This window comes from Odontesthes bonariensis, chromosome 19 (genome assembly GCF_027942865.1).
Source record: "Odontesthes bonariensis isolate fOdoBon6 chromosome 19, fOdoBon6.hap1, whole genome shotgun sequence".
Taxonomy (NCBI): Eukaryota; Metazoa; Chordata; class Actinopteri; order Atheriniformes; family Atherinopsidae; genus Odontesthes; species Odontesthes bonariensis.
Window position 1 is genome coordinate 16,452,051 of NC_134524.1, and position 12,268 is coordinate 16,464,318.

Below are 12,268 nucleotides of genomic sequence, written 5' to 3' on the forward strand. Positions count from 1 at the left end.
CAGTGAGAGTAAAGCATAAAGCAGTTATTAAATATACAGAGCTGTAAAGCTGTCCAGCTGAGTTGTCTGCTTTGGCCCATCTCAGAACAGTTGAATGGATACATGCAGGAACGACTTCATACCAACTGCATTATCCGTGCGTGTGTGTGTGCCTGGTTCTGAGAAGCCTGATTTTGTCCCATTTCAGTTTGACTAACATGTTTACAAGGATGCATTTTAAAAGTCCAGTTCTGGTTGGACTAACACAATAGTTCATTATTTTTTCTGTTATGCCAACATGTATAGAGATTCAATTAAAGGGCCTTGTGGCTACCTACCTTGTACACTACCTATAAATGTACTGATGTTGCCAAGGTCTGCTCGGCCATCCGAAAGTCGATTTCATGAATAGCTTCAAACTTCTCTACAAAGAATTAGCCACCAAAAAAATTGACCAGTTACTGGATGTTAATGTTCATAAAACCTCTCTGTTTAACAGAGGTAATTCTGCCTTTAGCCGACAGTATTAGACATATGCTCAGATAGTCCTTGAAATGTTCATTCAATTTGTTGGAAGATATGAGGTCTGTGCCTAGATTGTAAACAAAATATTATGTGAATGCAGCATGTAAATTTTGTTTTCCCACTGTCTGTAGCAGACAGCGTGCATTGGTAGACAGGGTCTGATGGATTGGTAATATATATGTAACATTATTACAATGCAGTACTCATGGCTTGGCTGACATATAAAACTCCGATTTACGAGGCTTATAAATCTCTTGGCCCTGGTCAGTGGGTGACATAAACATGACTGTGTGGACAGAAGTATGAGAATATTTGGCATGTTCTCAAAAGCAGATGGCTAACATCCTGTGTAAGGTAAACAAACCTTTGAAGAACAAAAATGGGTCTCTTTAAGGCCGGAAACATTTGTTCCAGCTCTGTCTTGCCAAAATAACCATCATGTACTCTGTAATAATGCCAAAGAGCCACATTGGTACGACCAACAGAATGTGTCACGCACCAAAACACACATGTGTGTAGAGGTTATATTTAGAAAGCACTGCCTCAGCAGGAGAACAGGAGGCAAAATTAGACGCTCCAGGGAGGACGGGAGTGTGTCATAGATGATCCTGAGGCAATAACTCCAGGATACACACACATGCAGTTTATTTATGGCCAGAACAGCTATAAAAGCACAAACAATAAAATCTGAATGTTATGTAACCTCTCTCTGCCTCAGCACAAATCAATGATGCCATCAGTCTGTTCTCTCATTTCACGATACTCATGGTATATTTTCAGATGAATGAAGTATTTCTTGTGCAGCAAGAAGAGGAGTGTGTATGCGATACATTCAAGACCACGGTGAAGTGAGTGCATGGCATGTGCTGTGCGTGCCACCAGAGTGGATCTATTGTCAAGCAACACTGAAAGTGCAAGAATGAGGTTTGTGTTGAGAAAGAGGGGGACACAGCACAGTGAGCATCTTTATGAATGTTTTCTCTTTATGTTGAGAAGTGAGCTGTACAACGGCTCCCATACTGTAGATACTGTAGTGTATATTGAGCATGGAAAGCCTTTCAAGCTGCAAATGGGTCTACAAAAGTTAAGCAAGGCTCTGCTCTACAGATGATAGCTACAGCACACCAAAATGTGGTATATAGTGTAAAATTAGGGAATTAAAGTTCCAGATGGTATCATAAACAGTTTCAGCTGCATCCTCAATGTTGTAATTATCTGTATGAATATTATAAGTCAGCTGCTGATACATTTTATCACTTCATCTGGAAGCTATTACAGCCTTAATTGCTCCTTACTTATCCACTATAGAGTAGTAAACTAAAACATTCTGTATAGGCGGTAGCATCTACTGCTCACTGTTCACATTCATTCATCTCATATATTCAGTCCAGTGGCTCATCTATTTCTGTATTGCTCTCAAAAATAGATTCACAGCACTATTTCTGCTAATATACCGCAGGTCACTCTGCTGGTGTGTGTGAGGAATTCAGTTTATCCAGATCATACGCCATACTGTGTTCTCATAGGCTTCCTGTGTGTGAGATTAAATCTTCCATTACGAGTGTGACTTTGTCCAGTTTTGTGTGTGTAATTGAGAGTGCGGTGAGAGGCTATTAGCTCTGCAAAGTGAACAGGAAGAGATGTGCTGATTGATGTGGGCATGGGTGGGACCCCAGTGTGCCACACGCGCAGCCCATACACTCACAAGCTTCCTCCAGCTGTTTCTTTCATAAATGCACCATGATGTATTTCAGAAAAGTCTCAGAAAATTAAATGTATACATCTGAGCTGAGCTCCCATCATTCCCCTCCCACAACAAGGGAAGCCAAGGCATTACAGCCTGTCCCGGGGGTCCCAAATGTAAACTTGTGTGTGGCAGGAAGGGTGATGGAGACAAAAAGTGAAGCACTGTGTGTTTAAGTTCTTACAGCTTTGTGCATGGCTAAACAATCCCGTATTCATGTGTGTGGAAGACATGCAGGCGTGTGTGGTGGGGACTGTGTGTGTAATTAAAGAGATCAGAGACAAGGACAGCTCAGTTCTCACACTCCAAATATATAGTACGCAGCAGCTCTCTCATGGTGGCGAGCCCCAGAAATTCCTGTCATACCAGCTCCACACACACAGATTTAAAAAATAAACACAATATAATACAGATGAGGTCCAGACAGAACATTACAAGAAAGAAAATCTGAATGTCAGTCAGAATGTGTGTTTGTGCGTGTCAGCATGCGCAGACGTAGGAGACTGTGTCCCTGGTACAGATGGTACTTCTCCGCCTCTGATATGTAGGATTGTGTGTGTGGGCCTGTGTGTGTGCGTACATGTGGCATAACATGAGTCAGACTGGGTACACCGAGAGACCGACAGACACGATAATAATCACCTCCACTATCATACTCACGCACACCCACCATGAGGAGACAGAACCACACAGTCAGGCAGACTGGCTCAGCACACCCACATGTAGCAGCCATGTAGCTATTTGAATGGAGCGCTGCAGCTCCGATAATTAAGACCCTTATTCAAGGAGAGAGGCACTCATAGGGAGCCCCAGCTTTCTCTGTAGTTCCCCAAACAAGCAGCTAATCCCGACTGTGGCTCTATGATAAGCGTAACACTCCAGTTCAGTTTGATATACTCACTATCCCAAAGTAACAGGAGCTCAAAAAGGAACACATTACATTTCCAACAGATTGTCTAATCGGCTCAATTTCACTCTCTAAAACCAAAAATATCTATGTGCCCCAGCTTGGTAGTATGTTTTGGTGCAAGCTACCATTTTAGCACATATTGAAGAGTGTAAACATTCATCAGATTATTTTGTTGAATTCAAATGAGCTCACAGCAACTCTGAAGCTGAACCTGACTGACACAGTCCAACAGAAAGCAGCAGGATTTCCTGACAATGTTAGAAATAGCAGTTTCACAGTAATTTGATGATGCACACATCATAGTAATATGTTTACGGATAGAGGTTTATTATTAAGGATTTTTTTTTTTTGATCTCACTGTTGGCCAAAAGTGGTGTGAAGTATAAATGATATAATCAAGGCTGGCAGTGTGATATCAAATCCAATCTAAAAGACATTTTAAAATGTAATGCCAATCCAAGCAGCTTTAGAGTCACATTTTACAACTTTAAACCGAACATATAATAAAAAAATAATTTTACATTTTACATAGTTCATCTCACCCAGTTCATCTCACCCAAGAAATAACTGAGCTAATCATGTTCTACCCGTACTTTGTTTAATCTAATTTGTTATATCCTGACAAGGAAATCCGACTTCTAGTTGGCATATTTATTAATTGTTTTACAGGTTGAAAGTAAAACATTCCCATTTTTCATCATACAGCACTGATAGTGACTGTTACAAAAACAAAGGTGAAATATTTACCATAGAAGCAGTCGTTCTTAATGTTGGCTGCTAAAAACATACACCCATATATGACAATAATATTCATTTAGCAGAAAAGTGATGACGGAGAAAGATGACAAGAAACAATACCATCTGAAATCTCACAAACTGAGCCTTACCTGGAGATCGTAGTAAAGTAGTCCCCTCTCTTTCAGGAGCTTTAGGCCACCATGACACCTCCTACCTCCTAAAGCCAAAACATAAAAAAAAACAGAGATCAGTCAACAGGCGTCAGAAACAACAGGGGTTGAAGCGATTCTCTTGCATTTCATGATCAGCAACCACTAAAAAAACAAAAACAAATTCTAACCCATCATTGTGTGATAAACTGAACTCAGAGTAGTTCAGTTAAAACTAGCTCAAACACAGGTGTGACAGTCTTGTGTGAGTTGAAGCTGCAGCCATTGAATGTTAGAGGATCCCCAGCTTGCTCTCCTGAACCAGAGCTCATTTTTCCTCTGGTGGCTCGTTTCATTATGCATGTGTGACGTTTGCTGACTCTCTGTGATCATAATGATGTTGGTATGTCATGTGGTGTAGCTTGCGAAAACCAGTGTGTGTATCATGCACAGAAGAGCCTGGACCAGTGTTGTGGCCATCTGTGTGTGTGTTCCTCATGTGCCACCTGTTTAGTGAGTCACAGTGTCAGTGCTGGGCCACATGATCTGGAACAGGTGGCGTTCTGGTGTACCTCTCCACCCCCGACACACACCCTGAGAGTACACAGCACCTGCATTGCTCTTAAACACTAAAGCAGACACGGCTGCACATGAATGCACCACACATGCGTCGCAGAAATGTTGAAACAGGAACAAATTAACACACACACACACACACACACACACACATTTTTTCTTGTACACCCATACACACACGTGCAGTGAAAATGCCCTTTTAACAAATGGTTGTGGTTGACATGTTGCCGGGTAAATGTCACCACGTCTCTTATCATATTCCCTTGAACTTTCACCTGTAGATACAAATCTGCACAAACTTTATCTCAAACTGTCTTGTTGAGCTGGGTCAGTGCAAAAAAAAAAAAAAAAAAAAAAAATGCATGCAACTGCAAAGTGAACGATCTCCCAAAGCCATGCATTATTTCTTGCCGCTGAACATGTTAGTGAACCCTGTAGTCCATTTTTTCTACTCTCCATCTCTCCTGTCTTTCTTCCTCTCTGTCTTATATTCTACCTGCAGGGCTGCACCGTAAAACACGCCCACACATGGCGACCTCCATATGCTTCCCTGCTGAACACACACACAAGCAATACAGTGTGTACAGCAGCTTGTGCACAGTGTACGCTTGTTGTGTCAATATGAGGCTGAAATAGCTGGCTCAGCCTTCACTGATCTTGCAGCCTGGTGGTTTCAGGCCCAAAACCTTTGAACCCGAGGTCAGAGTTCACACTCCCTGAAGGGTCACAGCTGTGTGTGTGCGTGGAGGTGGGTGACAAAAAATGTGGTTGCTTTTTGAGTGCCATGAAAGAAGACACACCAAAGCAATTAAATGTGTGCATGTGAGTTGGAGGCTGATTTGCTGTAAGCGCAAAACATATTGTTTCATGACACGCTTTGACATTATATTTTCACTTTGATTGATATCAGGAGTGCGGGGAGAGAAGATGGGGGAAGGATGTGAAAAAGAGATTTAGCGTTTTGAAGAAGTTTGGCGAGGTATAAGAAAACATAAAAAAATTCATATGTATTTGCACAAAAAGCAGGGAGATAAATATTAAATAAAAGAGTGCAGGTGAGCAATACTGAAAGGTGGAGTGAGAGGAAGATAAAGAAAGGTGTTTATCTTTTGTCTGTAAAGGTTAACCAGTGGGAGCATCTCCCTTTGACATTAACCAGAACAGAGAGGGTGGAGCAACAAAGAGTCTGTTCGGAGGTGGAGAGCAGAGGAGATGAAGAGGCAGAAAGAGACTGTAGGAGAAGTTGGACTGGAAGGTCTTCTGGCAGACAAAAGGCAAAGAAGTCAGAGAAACTTAAGATAGTCTGAGGGAGATAAGGAGAGTGAAAAGATGTGACAGAGACAGGGTAAGAGAACAAGGGATCTTAGTTTTTTTCTTTTCTGTTTGTCGGCTCAGCTCTGGAGTGGACGAGAAAGGAAGAAAATTACACAAAATCCAGGAAAAGCTGAATAACCCGAAGACATATCAGGTGCAGCAGGCAGCAGTTTATATTAGTAAGCAGAAAGAATTTACGGTGGGTTCAGGTGTTGTGCCTACACTTTCAACCAATCGCCGCACCCCTAAGTTATCTGGGCTAATCTTCACGGGTTGTTTTGACCAGTCACCGTACAGATGGTTCTACTTATGAAAGGAAAACTCCTGCTCTAAACGGGGGACTAAAAACAGAACCCACGAAAGCAGTTCTATGAACAACAACTGGCCGCGGTTCCTGTGGTGCAGACACAAAAACAAAGGGGAACTGCCTCCAGTGTTTATGAGAACTGTAAAAGGGTTCCTGGGGTCAAAAAGCACAGAGTGTAGACTTTGAGGATTTGTACCTGCACCATTCATAAAGATGGTTCATTCCACAAACAGCAGTTTTTATTTTCATGCAATATTATAGTAAAGAAAATATAGTCATACATATCATTTTACACAACTATATACTTTATTATAAACTATACATACACACAGTATACTGAACACTTGCACATATAAACATATGCTACGTGCGATATATGTGCGCACACACACACCTAACACCTTTGGTTCTTTTCATCTTACAGCTTATAATTACGTTGAAGACAATAAAACCACATTAACACATTCAGCTACCACACTAATCACTCAACATGTGTGAGCCTGCATGGCGTGAGGAAAATAGCTGTGCTTGGGCTGCCCCAGCCCTGAGTCACAGGAGATTCAGTAGGTCTCTTCATGTTAGGGCAACAATCCTCATACCTGCACACAGCATCATGCATACATATCACAGGGTTGCTGCAGGAGTGGTTGAAAATGACAGGGTGTCTGTCTCGATTCACTGTCTGCGTGTGTGTGTGTCTCTCTTTGCCTTGTCCATTGGTCTGCTGTGCCTAATGTTGTGTGTTTAAGGGCAGTTAATCAGTTTAAATCACCAGCCTGCAGGCAGGTGTAAGTGAGTGTTGCTGGCATTAGCGCATCAAGGCACAATCATGAGTGTGGAAGTCTTGTTTTAACAACTACAAACCTCCAGGTATGCTCCCACACCACATCCTGAAGGTGTGTGTGAGATCAGGACATTTGGAAGAGGTCGGTGGCTCACATTTACAGATTTTCTCACCCAGTTGCTTGGTTGAAATATTTCACAATTTACCTTTTTTGTTGTTTGTGTCCTCCATCATACCCCCTCTTCTACACAGAGTTATTCAGACTCAGATAGTTTTTTTAGCAGTCAGATCTGCTACAATTAAACCAACATGGCGAATACAGAACATGACATCTCCAGCAAAGCCTGGTAAACTGGCTTTAAACTGGGTGGTGCACATTTTTGTGTGCATGCATGAGAGAAGCAGAAAGTCTGCTTTCTGTCTCATTTGACAGTAAACATGCATGTGTTTGTGAGGCCAGAGCTGGCATAGCTACAGACAGTGAGGAGGAGTGTCAGGTTGACTGTGGTTGGGGATATTTAGCTCAGTGAACTTCTATCACATGGCTTCAGTAAAAGGTCATGGTCAAAACCAAGCCTGACTCGCAAACCATCGCACCCACTCCCACTCCCACACGCGTGTGCACACGCATGCAAGAAACGGATGGATAGATGAAGTGACAGACGAGATAGACAGACAGACTTCCTCTTTGGGCACAAGCAGGAGCATTACACCCACATAAAGAGCAGGGTGTCAGACAGAGGCACCGACTCGAGCTTCAAAACTGAAATCCAGCACAATTGAGCCCACAATGAGACAAATAGGGAGACAGAGAGAAGGAGAGAGGACAGGAATGAGCAGTTGGTAATAAATCGCGTCTAGACAGACGCTAATGAAAGCAGCCCGACAGTGGCTGCTGCCAAAGTCAAGAGCTGTGAACAGAACAGCATGATTATATGCGTGTGTGTCAGAGAGAAAAAGAGTTTGTGTTTGAGAGCTGTTTGAGCAAGCGTGTGTAAATTGGGGCTTAATGAATATAACCCTTTTAACACTGCGCTGTTCTTCTCCTCACTGCTCCTTCTCTTTCTTCTCTTTCTCAGGCTGAAACAAACAGGCACACTGCTCCACAGCAGCTGAGCAGAGTGTGTCCCACACAGCTGCAGGCGGCATTCAAAGCCACAGCAGTTGACGCTGGTACAGTTTTGTGACGCAGTGCTTCAAAATAAACCGTGGCTTTGTCGTCAAACCCTGAAACCAGTGAGCTTTGTCCCAAACGACAGCATGTAATGTACCAGGGAGAAGAAACAATTAGAAAGCACTGTACTGGGGATGTGTTAATTAAGCAAGAAGAACCCAATGAAATTGTTCTTCAGTTTCTATCTATGCAGAGAACTTCAGTTTAAGGAGATTTTACAGAGTAAATCTTTTGAGCAAACTTCCGGAAAACTCAATAGTTCTGGTTTGTACTGATCACCGAGGGCCCCAACATGAACGTTACAGTTTAACTGTAAGCAGTTCAGCTTAAATTTTAAATGTGTATGCTGACACATTGCTGGTAGCTTGAAAACAACAATATTACAACGTAGAGTGCAGGTAGCTGGCGTGCCTGAACTCGCTTCACACAAACACTCGGAGAAACGTGGCCAGAGGCATCCAAAGAAAATAAACACTTGACAAAAGGAAGAAAAGAAAGTGATATTTTCCTGAAAGGTGATGAGTGTTGGGACTGTGATAATATCTCAATGCGAAATAACTTTCTAAAAAAAAACTCATCGGGTGTCATTACCCGAGATGAAACGGGAGTGAGGACTGATTTATGGTGTTCGAGTCCAATTGCATAGTGCAGGGTTACTGGACTTTAACGAGCATGGAGGCAACGGAGATGTGCCTGGGTGCTGTCCTTTAACAAGGGATGCACCGCCTCTGGGTGTTGCTGACTGGCTGAATGTTGGCTTGAACCACATGAAGGACAACCGCTGCAGAATTAACCAGAGAAATAAAGAAGTGTGACAACGAAGAATGACAAAGCATGTGTGAGAATCACTGGACAGTTTCTTTTCTTTTTAACTCAGTTTCCCTCTACAGCAAAACACTTCTCTGATATTGTTATTAAACACATATGAGACTTTTTTGATCGTGTTTAGCATATTTTTGACACAGAAAGCCACAACAGTTAGACATGCGTCAGCAAAGCTAAGTGTAGCATCAACACAGAATGACCTTAGAAGACCTCTGGGTTTAGTACTCAGAATCCCAGTTCAAACGTTACAGAGCCAAATCTCCTCAGTACGTTTACACGCTCAATTAAGCATAATTAAGTCAAGCAGCAGTTAAAGCTCGACTAGACCATTTCCGTGGATTTCTAGTCCCAGTGTAAAAGAACAGGGGTTCAGTAAATTGAATGAGAATGGACTTATTGACTGAAGTATGTCCGACTCACTATAACAGAAAGCAATATGCCTCTTTCAGATTGTTAGTATTGGAGCTTTTTCCATTATATACTTATACGGTCTTTGACTTCATAAATCATAACAATTGGCAGACTGTTGATCAGATGGCAAATTGTTGCTGTGACTAAGACATCTTTAGAGCTCTGTACCTTTTGTAGTTGCTGTAAGTTTTACAAACAGTGGTAATTTTCTGCTCTTACCAGCTTCTTCTGTAACTTTTGGGGAGCATTTGTAGAGCACCTCAGTCAGTTTGGGTCAGACTGGATGTATACTCACAGGAGTAATTTGACTCAAAACCAAATGATCTAGGTGGGTTAGTCTGACTTTGAGTAATTTGATTTGGTACGATTCCAGTTGGACTAACATGCTTACATGTATTTGAAAAGTCTGGCTTTAGTCGAACAAACAGAATAATTCAACAAGTGTGTATAAAGACTCCCCTTACTCAGATATTTATACGACTAATGAAATTATTGTATTAGTCATGTAAACATGCTGACTGGAAATTAAACCCATAAGGAGCTTGTAGATCTCTCCATCTCATGAAAACTAGAGCAATGTGGAGGAAAATATTTGTTTGCTCCCTCAGTTCTGCACATCAGATACACCTAACAGCACTAACAGCTGTGATCCACCAGTGTGTTGTTATCCATGCCAGTTGGTTAAACGGTTGTGCACACCATTTCATCCTGCACTGCAATAAACTCAGTAAATATTATTATTGGTAAAAAATTAGCGGCTCCAACATGGGCTATGCATTAAAGAAATAAATAAAAACCAACATCATAATCAGAAACCCAAGCTAACTATCATTTTGTTGGTGGGACACAGTCACTTGTGTAGACTACAGCAAAGGTTCTTTGTACATTTAAAGCAGAAGAAGAAATCAAGCTTTAGAGTTTTAGAGTCTCTGGAGCTTTGTGTGTGTGTGTGTGTGTCTGTGAGCAGAGTGGTCAAACAAGCCCTGCCAAGCCCACATACCTGAGCAGAGGTGTTAAACTGTACTATCCAGTTGCACAATACCATTTAATTTAACTGTCACATACCAAAAAGACTGACTCAGGTCTTTCTAATCATACTGCTGGGTTTGTGTTTACTCCAAACCACAATGATTTCATACCTATTTGATATAAAAGGCTATACATGCAATTTGTCATTTGCAAACAAATGTAATAAAGGTGGTGTGTTTGCAAGTATATGGGATGGGAAGTATAGTATGGGAAGTTCAGTAGGGTGTGTTTGACATGAACTGCATCTCCTGCATCTGCTCACAAAGACCTCTTTATCTGACTGGGTCACACGTGATTCCCACATGGGGGATCATACCATCAACAGGACCACACACACACAAAAACACATATGTACTTGCAATATGACAATCAATCACTTTCACGATTGAGTAAGCATACAGCCTCATGATATATACACACATGACGTGCCCCGCTACCCCCTCCGCTCCTGTGGCTGAACTTGAAATCTCTTCCTATAGACTGCGTTCTTAAAGGAAATGTTTTAAAATCGGGGTATTTAAAGCAGAGTGAGTCTGACTGGCTGCGCTCCAGACACCGTGAGCCCACACTTCCTGCACTGGGCAGGGGCCACAGCAGATGGGGTGCACACACACACACACACACACACACACACACAAAATCTAATTAAAATAATAATAATAAATAAATTACAGTGCACCACTCCTCTATTATAACACATCACTGTCAAAGAAAGTAGAATAGAAGGCAGTCGCTGCACGCTTTAGGAGGTGGGTTTATATAAAATCTATTTCATGGCACAGAAGGGAAACATTTCACACTCAGAGTACATAACCTGATGCCACTGATGTGTCATTTCCATCCAAACTGGAGAAAAGTGTGGTGGTTGATTCTGCAGTTTGTTTGTTTTTTGTTAACCACTGTTATGTGCTTTGGGCACATTAGTAAGTATTTTGGTAATTAATTAGTTTACGTTCATTGGAGGCGCTGTTGGTCCGCCTATAAATAGGCTGGGTTTCGACATGTCGAGAGATTCCACTTGCACCTTGCCGCTCGCTTCCGCTCGCTCCATTACCAACGGGAACGCGCCTTGAGGCGGTGCGCGCTCGTCCAGTCGCGGTAGGCCGCAGCTGACGTATCCAGCCTGTCATGCGGTATTTTTGGTTAGTCTTTGTTTGTTCGTTTTCTAGTTATGATTTTGGCCTGGTGGGACCGGTTGTCCTGGTTTCGATCTTTCTTTTGCATTAGGTTCCTTTTTGCTTTAGTCCGGTACTAGTAGGGGCTTCGACGGCCCTGTATAGGGTTGGCCCCCTGCTGTACCGTTTTGTTATGTTTGATCGGCTCACCAGGTCCAACTTTTGTTAATACTTTTGGGGTTGTGTTTCTTCTTTCTTTTTTTGGGGCACGGGAAAACTGAGGGAAGTTAACTCTCTTTTTCTTCACAGAAAATCAAAAGCAGCTGAATCAAGAACTAAAAGTTCCGGAGAGTTTAATAAATAAAATATATATTTTTGTACCCTCAATCTTGTCTCGTGTCCTCCAAATATGTTGTGCCCTGGTGGCCGTAACAACCACATTTGATTAGGATACATCTTTTTCACCAAAGTGGTTCCACTTTGTGCTGGTGCTAGAGAACCAGCGTAGAACTGGATTGATTTCCCCCCACATTTAAACTTCCCTCTTGGTGTATTTTAAGTTTCTTCAGAGGTGCAGTCTATCTTCACATTAGTGTTCGTCTAGTTTTTCTTGGAAAGTCATGTCTTAATATCACTGGTCTAGTTTATAGATACAGTTTTAAACAACAGTTTGTGTTTGTGAACACTC

At 42.0% G+C, this 12,268-nt stretch overlaps 1 protein-coding gene across 5 annotated transcripts in view; it reads right to left on the minus strand.

Moving 5' to 3' along the window:
• The window catches only part of kdm6ba (lysine (K)-specific demethylase 6B, a), a 99,550-nt gene that overhangs the window by 21,550 nt on the left and 65,732 nt on the right, over positions 1–12,268 (minus strand). For all 5 annotated transcript variants that reach the window (XM_075451296.1, XM_075451299.1, XM_075451293.1 and 2 more), the window contains one exon: positions 4,046–4,113. The gene's annotated coding sequence lies outside the window, so the exon portion shown is untranslated. The remainder of the gene's footprint in view (positions 1–4,045; positions 4,114–12,268) is intronic.